The sequence below is a fragment of the Pseudophryne corroboree genome, chromosome 3, assembly GCF_028390025.1.
Source record: "Pseudophryne corroboree isolate aPseCor3 chromosome 3, aPseCor3.hap2, whole genome shotgun sequence".
In the NCBI taxonomy this organism is placed as follows: Eukaryota; Metazoa; Chordata; class Amphibia; order Anura; family Myobatrachidae; genus Pseudophryne; species Pseudophryne corroboree.
This window is the reverse complement of record NC_086446.1, coordinates 760,585,436-760,594,590: the sequence shown is the minus strand read 5'-3', so window position 1 is coordinate 760,594,590 and position 9,155 is coordinate 760,585,436.

The following is a 9,155-nucleotide window of genomic DNA, read 5'->3' as shown; positions in this document are numbered from 1 at the left end:
GACTTGTAACCTTTGTTTTATTCCTGAATTTCCTGCAAGAATCACAATGTAATTTCATTTGCAGTACAATGCATTGTTTAAAGTTTTGTAGTGACAATAAACTTATTGATCAATTGATGAATGGGCCCCTTGACCACTTGTCACAGTTCCGGGCTCTGGAATTCTGCCCATGTTCACGTTTACCGATCTCCCAGCTTACAGTACATGGACACTGGCTGCTGGAATGTATTTGTTAAGGGCTGGCACAGGATGGAGCCAAACAAACCTATTAGCTATTGTAGGAGGGCCACATTCCGTTGGTGGCAGATGTTTCAGAAACATATGACCACTTTAATCACATAACATTGATAAATGCTTCATATGTCTAAGAAGTGACCCAGACAAGTTACCGTAACAAAATAAGTGGGTTCTGGCTTTAGAAAAACTTTGCTGTGTGACATCATACAGATGTGTCCTCCTTTGCCTTTCCATCTATTCAGATGTAACATATAGTGTCATGGGGTTATACATATATATATATACATATATATATATATATATATATATATATATATATATATTATTTAGTGTCAGAAAAAAATAAAAAAAGTAAATCCAATAGTCCTGATTTTGTGCGTTTTCTGCGTGGATTTCAAAATGAGAGTTTGCGTGGATTTTTTGGTATATAAAGAATGCCGGGTGGGTCTCAGTGGGATTGAGTGGATTTGGTGTAGGGCTGTATTGTCCAGGGTTTGACTTTGAAAGGTTTTCAGGTGCACATTACTTGTTCCAACTGTTTCCTAATGGACTTTAAATGAAATTGTTTGGTGACAGGTCTTGGTCTGACAACACTGTACAACTCTCCTGCATGGTCATTTATGAAAGGCAGAGGACAGTGATGGCGTTATAGTAACTCTCTGTATTCTTTCTGCAGTAATAACCCGGGTGGCACCAGCAAATGAAAGAAGCCTGATCACAGTCTAAGAAACACAACAGAAACCTGATTACAGCCTGATACATTACACAGCTGAAGAGATCATTCTAATCATTGGAAAATACAATTCTGATCTGTTATGAATAAGCGTATGCAATAGGAAGGATATGATACGGGGAATGTTAAAGTGTCTAACCATAAGGAAAAAAATATTTTGCAAGTAACACCCCATTTTTATGATTAGACAAAATTGATGCTTTGTGATTTGAACAAATTAACTCGTACTTGTCTGACAACTAGAAACATTTTTACATTTTGCAAATTTTCACACTCCGTCAATAATGAATAGATCAGTAGATGTCCCTGGTCACAGTCTCTGTCACTACTAAGTTTGTTCCCGGTGTAGCTCGTGCCATGTACATAAAGAGGTTACATCTGGTAATATTTACTTATGAAACAAAAATAAAATCAACCAATCTGTAGCAGTGTGTCCGGAGAGTTTCATTTGTGCATCACAGTCCTCCGTAAGTGGAAGCTGCCATTTTATTGGCTGAACCAAAAGTTATGAAAACACAGGAACAAGCGCAGGATCTTGCAAATGTGCATTCCAAGTACCAAATTATCTGCGTGTGTGAAAAATTATGAAATCTTCTATGGTGCATGCATTACCCTGGTGTACACACAAAGGTGGGGCTGTGATCAGGTCAGACGGTATCAGAAATGTGTCAGAAAGTGATGGCGTTTTCTGACTGGGAGGTGACTTGTAGTGCACACATAAAGTAATTTCAGAGGGTGTGTTATCATGTTATGGGAGTGTCCCTGAGCATGTCCATGCAAGCAGCTGCATAAGAGAACATAGGGGGTGATTCCAAGTTGTTCGCTCATTGACGATTTTCGCTATACTGCGATTATCTGCTAATTGTGCATGCGCAATGTTCGCAGAGCGCATGCGCTTAGTTATTTTACACAAAAGTTAGGTATTTTACTCACGGCATAACAAAGCTTTTTCATCGCTGTGCTGATCGTAGTGTGATTGACAGGAAGTGGGTGTTTCTGGGCGGAAACTGGACGTTTTATGGGAGTGTGCGGAAAAACGCAGGCGATCGAGTTCCGAAACACGGGAGTGGCTGGGCGAACGCTGGGGGTGTTTGTGACGTAAAACCAGGAACGAAAAGGACTGAGCTCGTCGCAATGGCTCAGTAAGTCGAGCTACTCAGAAACTGCGGGCTAATCGTTACGAGAAAATTACAGAAGCTTTCGTTCGCAAATCTGCTATGCTAAGATACACTCCCAGTAGGCGGCGGCTTAGCGTGTGCAATGCTGCTAAAAGCAGCTAGCAAACGAACAACTCGGAACCACCCCATGGTGTTACAAGACTTCGTGTGGCTTGTATCCATGACGGCTCCCAGTTGTTGTCAGGCAACCGGGACATAGTGTCTTCCGGCCACAAGCGCCGGTGGTCCGTGCTGGTTGCTGGGCAGTTGGGACGCCGGACAGCTACTGCGTCTCAGGTTGCTTAGTGAATCCAGAACTCAAGACTACGTGCTGCGATGCAGCTGCAGAATGTTTCTAATCATTGTGGCCTGTCTGTTTCCTGCATCTCTGATTGGGTGCTCTCCCTGTTATAAGGCAGACAGCCCTCCAGAACTGTGCCAGTTATAGCTTATACCCTGTGTGTAAGTCACTGGTCTCTACCCTAGGTTCCTGTGGATTATTTGTCCATCCGAAGAATTCTCTGCTAGTTCCTGTGGATACTCTGCCTGGTTATACCAGACTGTCTGTCATGCCTGTTTTCCTGCCACTCCTGCCGGTTTCCTTGCTGGGTTACCACTGCTGTCCATCTGTGTAAAACAAATGGCTAATCTTTTTTAAATGAGGGAAGAAACCCTTACTTACAGTGTGTTTCTAGCATGAAAGCACATCCAGACTCTCACCACGAAACTCCCAGGTGGCATGTGTCCATTTTTCAGGGATGTTAAGCCCTTTTACATTAATAGAGGAAATGTTCAGATCAACAGATGGAGATAAGCAGACAACACAAAGGGGAAAGCCATACCCTAAATCACTAAATACCCAAATGAACCGATTCAGGGACACGTGTTCTCTAAAATAAGTGTTTGAGGAGACCTAGGAAAGGGAAATGAACAGGGGGGTAGGAAAATACAAATGGGAAAGAAACATAGAAGACCAACACAGAAGAAAAATCACAAAGTGCAGTAGTATCATAAAACTACAGTAGTATAAGTGTAGACATTCTAAAAAATTGTCACATGAGGAATCTGAAGATGCCCATGGCCATATTAGAAATTGGGGTGTGGGGCCATTTTTATGGTTTTGTGTTTTGGTTTTGGATCTAGATCTCCTTTGTGTTTTGGATATGGATTGGTTTTGTCAAAACCACGCTTGCGAGTTTTGGATATGGATTTTTTAGAAAAAAAACCATCAAAACAGCTAAAATAATAAAATTTGGGGGTGTTTTTGTTCCTACAGTAATATTAACCTCAATAACATACATTTCCATTCACTCCCAGACTTTTCTGAACACCTAACAGCTCACAATATTGTTTGCATCCAGCTTAGGCCAAAAGGTTGCACTGAGGTAGCTGGATGGAGGAGCAGCAGCCCTTGGATGTACAGTGCATCCGGAAAGTATTCGTAGCACTTCACTTTTTGCCCACATTGTGTTATGTTGCAGCCTTATTCCAAAATGGAATAAATTATTTTTTCCCTCAAAATTCTTCACACAATACCCCATAATGACAACGTGAAAAAAAAGTTTTTTTTTTAGATTTTTGCAAATGTATTAAAAATAAAAAACCTAAGAAATCACATATACATAAGTATTCACAGCCTTTGCCATGAAGCTCAAAATTGAGCTCAGGTGAATCCTGTTTCCACTGATCATCCTTGAGATGTTGCTACAGCTTAATTGGAGGCCACCTGTGGTAAATTCTGTTCATTAGACATGATTTGGGAAGACACACATCTGTCTATATAAGGTCCGACACTTGACAATGCATGTCTGAGCACAAACCAAGTATGAAGTCAAAGGGATTGTCCGTAGACCTCCGAGACAAGTTTTTCTTGAGGCACAAATCTGGGGAAGTGTACAGAAAAATATCTGCTGTTTCGAAGGTCCCAATTAGCACAGTGGCCTCCATCATCCTTAAATGGAAGAAGTTCGGAACTACTAGTACTCATCCTAGAGCTGGCCGGCCATCTTAACTGAGCGATCGGGGGAGAAGGGCCAAAGTCAGGGAGGTGAACACGAACCCTATGGTCATTCTGTCAGAGCTACAGCATTCCTTAATGGAGGGAGGAGAATCTTCCAGAAGGACAACAATCACTGCAGCAATCCACCAATTAGGCCTGTATGGTAGAGTGGTCAAAAGGAAGCCACTCCTTAGTAAAAAGCACATGGCAGCCCACTTGGAGTTTGCCATAATTCTCCTGAAGGACTCAGTCCATGAGAAACAAAATTCTCCTGTCTGATGAGACAAAGATTGAACTCTTTTGCATGAATGCCAGGTGTCATGTTTGGAGGAAACCAGACACCGCTTATCACCAGGCAAATACCATCCCTACAGTGAAGCATGTTGGTGGCAGCATCATGCTGTGGGGATGATTTTCAGTGACAGGAACTGGGAGACTAGTCGGGATGATGGAAAGATGAATGCAACAATGTACAGAGACATCCTGGAGGAAAATCTGCTCCAGAGCGCTCTTGAACTCAGACTGGGGCGATGTTTCACCTTTCAGCTGGACAACCACCCTAAGCACACAGCCCAGATATCAATGGAGTGGCTTCAGCACAACTATGTGAATGTCCTTGAGTGGCCCAGCCAGAGCCCAGCCTTGAATCTAATTGAACATCTCTGGAAAGATCTGAAAATGGCTGTGCACTGACGCTTCCTGTCCAACCTGATGGAGCTTGAGAGGTGCTGCAAAGAGGAATGGGTGAAACTGCCAAAAGATAGGTGTGTCAAGCTTGTTGAATCATATTCCAAAAGACTTGAGGCTGTATTTGCTGCCAAAGGTGCATCAACAAAGTATTGAGCAAAGGCTGTGAATATTTATGTACATGTGATTTCTTAGTTTTTTCATTTTTAATACATTTGTAAAAATCTCAAACTTTCTTCACGTTGTCATTATGGGGTATTGTGTGTAGATTTTTGAGGGACAAAATGAATTTATACTATTTTGGATTAAGGCAGTAACATAAAATGTGGAAAAAGGAAAGCGCTGTGAATACTTTACGGATGCACTGTATATACTGGGAGGATAAAATATTTAAAAAAATGTACTTAAGAAAAAAGATTTAGAAATATACACCTGGCGCTGTCACCTACAATGTAAAAGCAGCTAGTCTCGGGACACTGATCCCAGTTGTCCCAAGATTTAAAGGAACTAGAACAAAGAATGAGACAGCGCTTTTCACGTTGTATAAAAAGATAACCTTTACTTTATATTTTATATATAGAATACAGATATAAAAAGATTTTCACCTATACATATATATATAGAGATATCACACTAAGATACCGGCCAGTATCAATTTAATCTAAAAAATATATAATATATTAAAATTATCTCCACAACAGAGAACAATTCATTCAAAATTATCCAACCAGAATAACAGATGCCCTATCTCTCTATAATTCTCCTAATATGGCTCTAAGATGTAAATTCCTTAGATTTTCTATACAGCACAGTAAACCTTATTGGTAAGCAGAGAAGTCCACATGCACATGTTAGTTTAAGCAAGAAAGATTTTAAAGCAGAGGAATTTATCCAACAGTTCAAGCAGGTTGTTTGTTAGTGCACTATAGATATAATTGATGGTGCAGCTGTTAATTTGAGATCAGCTGTTAGCGTTTTAGTCAGATAGATATTGAGCCTGTGTTATATTCAATACCGTCCATACCTTACAGCAGACTTGATGTTGTTATATTAAGCATTTATCGCTATTAGTATATAATCAACTGTTTATACAATTAGGCAGTATATATACAGCCCCGTCTGAATAGCTGAGAATCCACAATACACCACGAATGCAGTACACTCTGTACTCTAATGGATACCTCTCCTCACAATGCTTATAGGCATACCAGCCTTCCAGCCAGTGGCAATGATAACTGTGATCCGTATCTCACTCTCCGGTGTATGGGCTTTTCTCCTTAGTACTATGGATGCCTGATAACTGCTTCAAACAGCCGCGGCCACGGCAGCACAGCGTGGTGATAGCTGCAATGGATCCCGGCTCTCCTCAGCACAGCCAGCGCTGGTACGAGCGCTAAGTCAGTCACGGCAGCAGCAGCAAATGATGATGTGGTAATACCACAGTGAGTCCACAAACGCGTTTCTCCACCTACCCTCCAGCTTCGGCGGCTTCCTCAGTGTTTGAAGCCGTTATCAGGCATCCATAGTACTAAGGAGAAAAGCCCATACACCGGAGAGTGAGATACGGATCACAGTTATCATTGCCACTGGCTGGAAGGCTAATATGCCTATAAGCATTGTGAGGAGAGGTATCCATTACAGTACAGAGTGTACTGCATTTGTGGTGTATTGTGGATTCTCAGCTATTCAGACGGGGCTGTATATATACTGCCTAATTGTATAAACAGTTGATTATATACTAATAGCGATAAATGCTTAATATAACAACATCAACATCAAGTCTGCTGTAAGGTATGGACGGTATTGAATATAACACAGGCTCAATATCTATCTGACTAAAACGCTAACAGCTGATCTCAAATTAACAGCTACACCATCAATTATATCTATAGTGCACTAACAAACAACCTGCTTGAACTGTTGGATAAATTTCTCTGCTTTAAAATCTTTCTTGCTTAAGCTAACATGTGCATGTGGACTTCTCTGCTTACCAGTAAGGTTTACTGTGCTGTATAGAAAATCTAAGGAATTTACATTTTAGAGCTATATTAGGAGAATTATAGAGATATAGGGCATCTGTTATTCTGGTTGGATAATTTTGAATGAATTGTTCTCTGTTGTGGAGATAATTTTAATATATTATATATTTTTTAGATTAAATTGATACTGGCTGGTATCTTAGTGTGATATCTCTATATATATGTATAGGTGAAAATCTTTTTAAATCTGTATTCTATATATAAAATATAAAGCAAAGGTTATCTTTTTATACAACGTGAAAAGCGCTGTCTCATTCTTTGTTCTAGTACTTAAGAAAAGGTTCAAGATTTTCAGTTCACAAAAATATGATTAAGGCAAAGAAGAATAAATACAATGTGGTGATAAGAAGAGTTATGAATATAGGATAATAAGTTATTATAAAAATATGAGCTAGGAACACCACTCCCTGAAATGGAAGGAGCACGTTTGGATGTATTCTGGGAGGATACAGCACAAAATATAGAAAAAAAGATGTCTTTTATTTTGGGTGGACTGACAGAACACCCCTAGATGGATAGAATAGCTGCAGTCCCCGGATGTATACTGGGATGACACAGCACAAAATATCAATTTAAATCAAATTATATATATTATTTTTATATCACACACTACGGTTACAGTGTCGCACAAGTCCGTTAAAAATTTGTAGACATATTTTTTATATTGCACACCAGTGGTTAGTGTCACACAAATGAATCAGAAATATATATAATAATTACACACTGTGGTTGACTACACCAACAGTATCGCACAATGCATTTATGAGTAGGAAATAATATACTGTCACAGTACTTATGAAAAAAAATATATAGTACACTGGGGTACAGCACAAACAAAAAAATAGATATATTTTTTATAATTATAATTTTGGGCTTTTTGCTTTTAGCTTTTATTATTTTAAATTTACACTGGGCGGAGCTCCTGGATGGACGGACAGATCAGCCCATTCAGATACAGCAGACAGGGCACCCCTTTCAAATACATAATATAAATATATTTTTGGCTTTGGATTACACACAGATATATAGCAGTAGTGAATGACAGTACTGGTAATCATCACTGAGTGATGCACTAATAGAAATATATTTTTTTCTCTGGATCATACAGAGTGGCTATATAGCGGTAGTGTACAGCTGAGTGACTCACCAATAGAAATATTTGTTGCTTTGGATCACACACAGAGTATATATAGCAGTAGTGTATGGCAGTACTGGTCGTCATTATTCTGTGACACACCAATAGAAATATATTTTTTGTTCTGGATTGCACATTGGGCCTCATTGATGACTACCAGTACTGTCATACACTACTGATATATATCTGAGGGGATAATTCGGAGTTGATCGCAGCAGAAAATTTGTTAGCAGTTGTGCAAAACCATGTGCACTGCATGTGAGAGTTAGATTTGGGTGGGTTATTTTGTTTCTGTGCAGGGTAAATACTGGCTGCTTTACTTTTATACTGCAATTCAGTTTGAACACACCCCACCCAAATCTAACTCTCTCTGCACATGTTATATCTGCCACACCTGCAGTGCACAATGTTTTACCCAACTGCTAACAAATTTTCTGCTGCGATCAACTCCGAATTATCCCCTCAGACATATATCAGTAGTGTATGACAGTACTGGTAGTCATCAATGAGTGATGCACCATTAGAAATATATTTTTGGCTTTAGATTACACACAGATATATAGCAGTAGTGTACGGAAGTACTAGGGGCCATCACTCAGTGACACACAAATAGAAATATATTTTTTGCGTTGGATCACACATAGACATATAGCAATAGTGTACGACAGTACTGATAGTCGTCACTGAGTGATGCACCAATAGAAATATATTTTTCTGCTATTGATCACATAGAGAGGATATATAGCAGTAATGTACAGCACCCGCTGTACTAGTAGTCAGAGTGACTCACCAATAGAAATACATTTTTTGCTTTTGATCACACACATATAGCAGTACTGTATGGCAGCCTCTGTACTAGTAGTCTGAGTGAAGCACCATTATAAATGTATATATTTTTTGGATAACACACAGAGGATATATAGCAGTACTGTATGGCAGTACTGATAGTTGTCACTGACTGACGCACCAATAGAAATATATTTTTTGCTTTGGATTACACTCAGAGGATCTATAGCAGTAGTGTACGGCAGCCGCTGTACTAGTAGTCAGAGTGACTCATCAATAGAAATATATTTTTTGCTTTTGATCACACATAGATATAAAGCAGTAGTGTATGGCAGTACTAGTAATTGTCACGAGTGACACACCAATATTTTTTGCTCTGGAT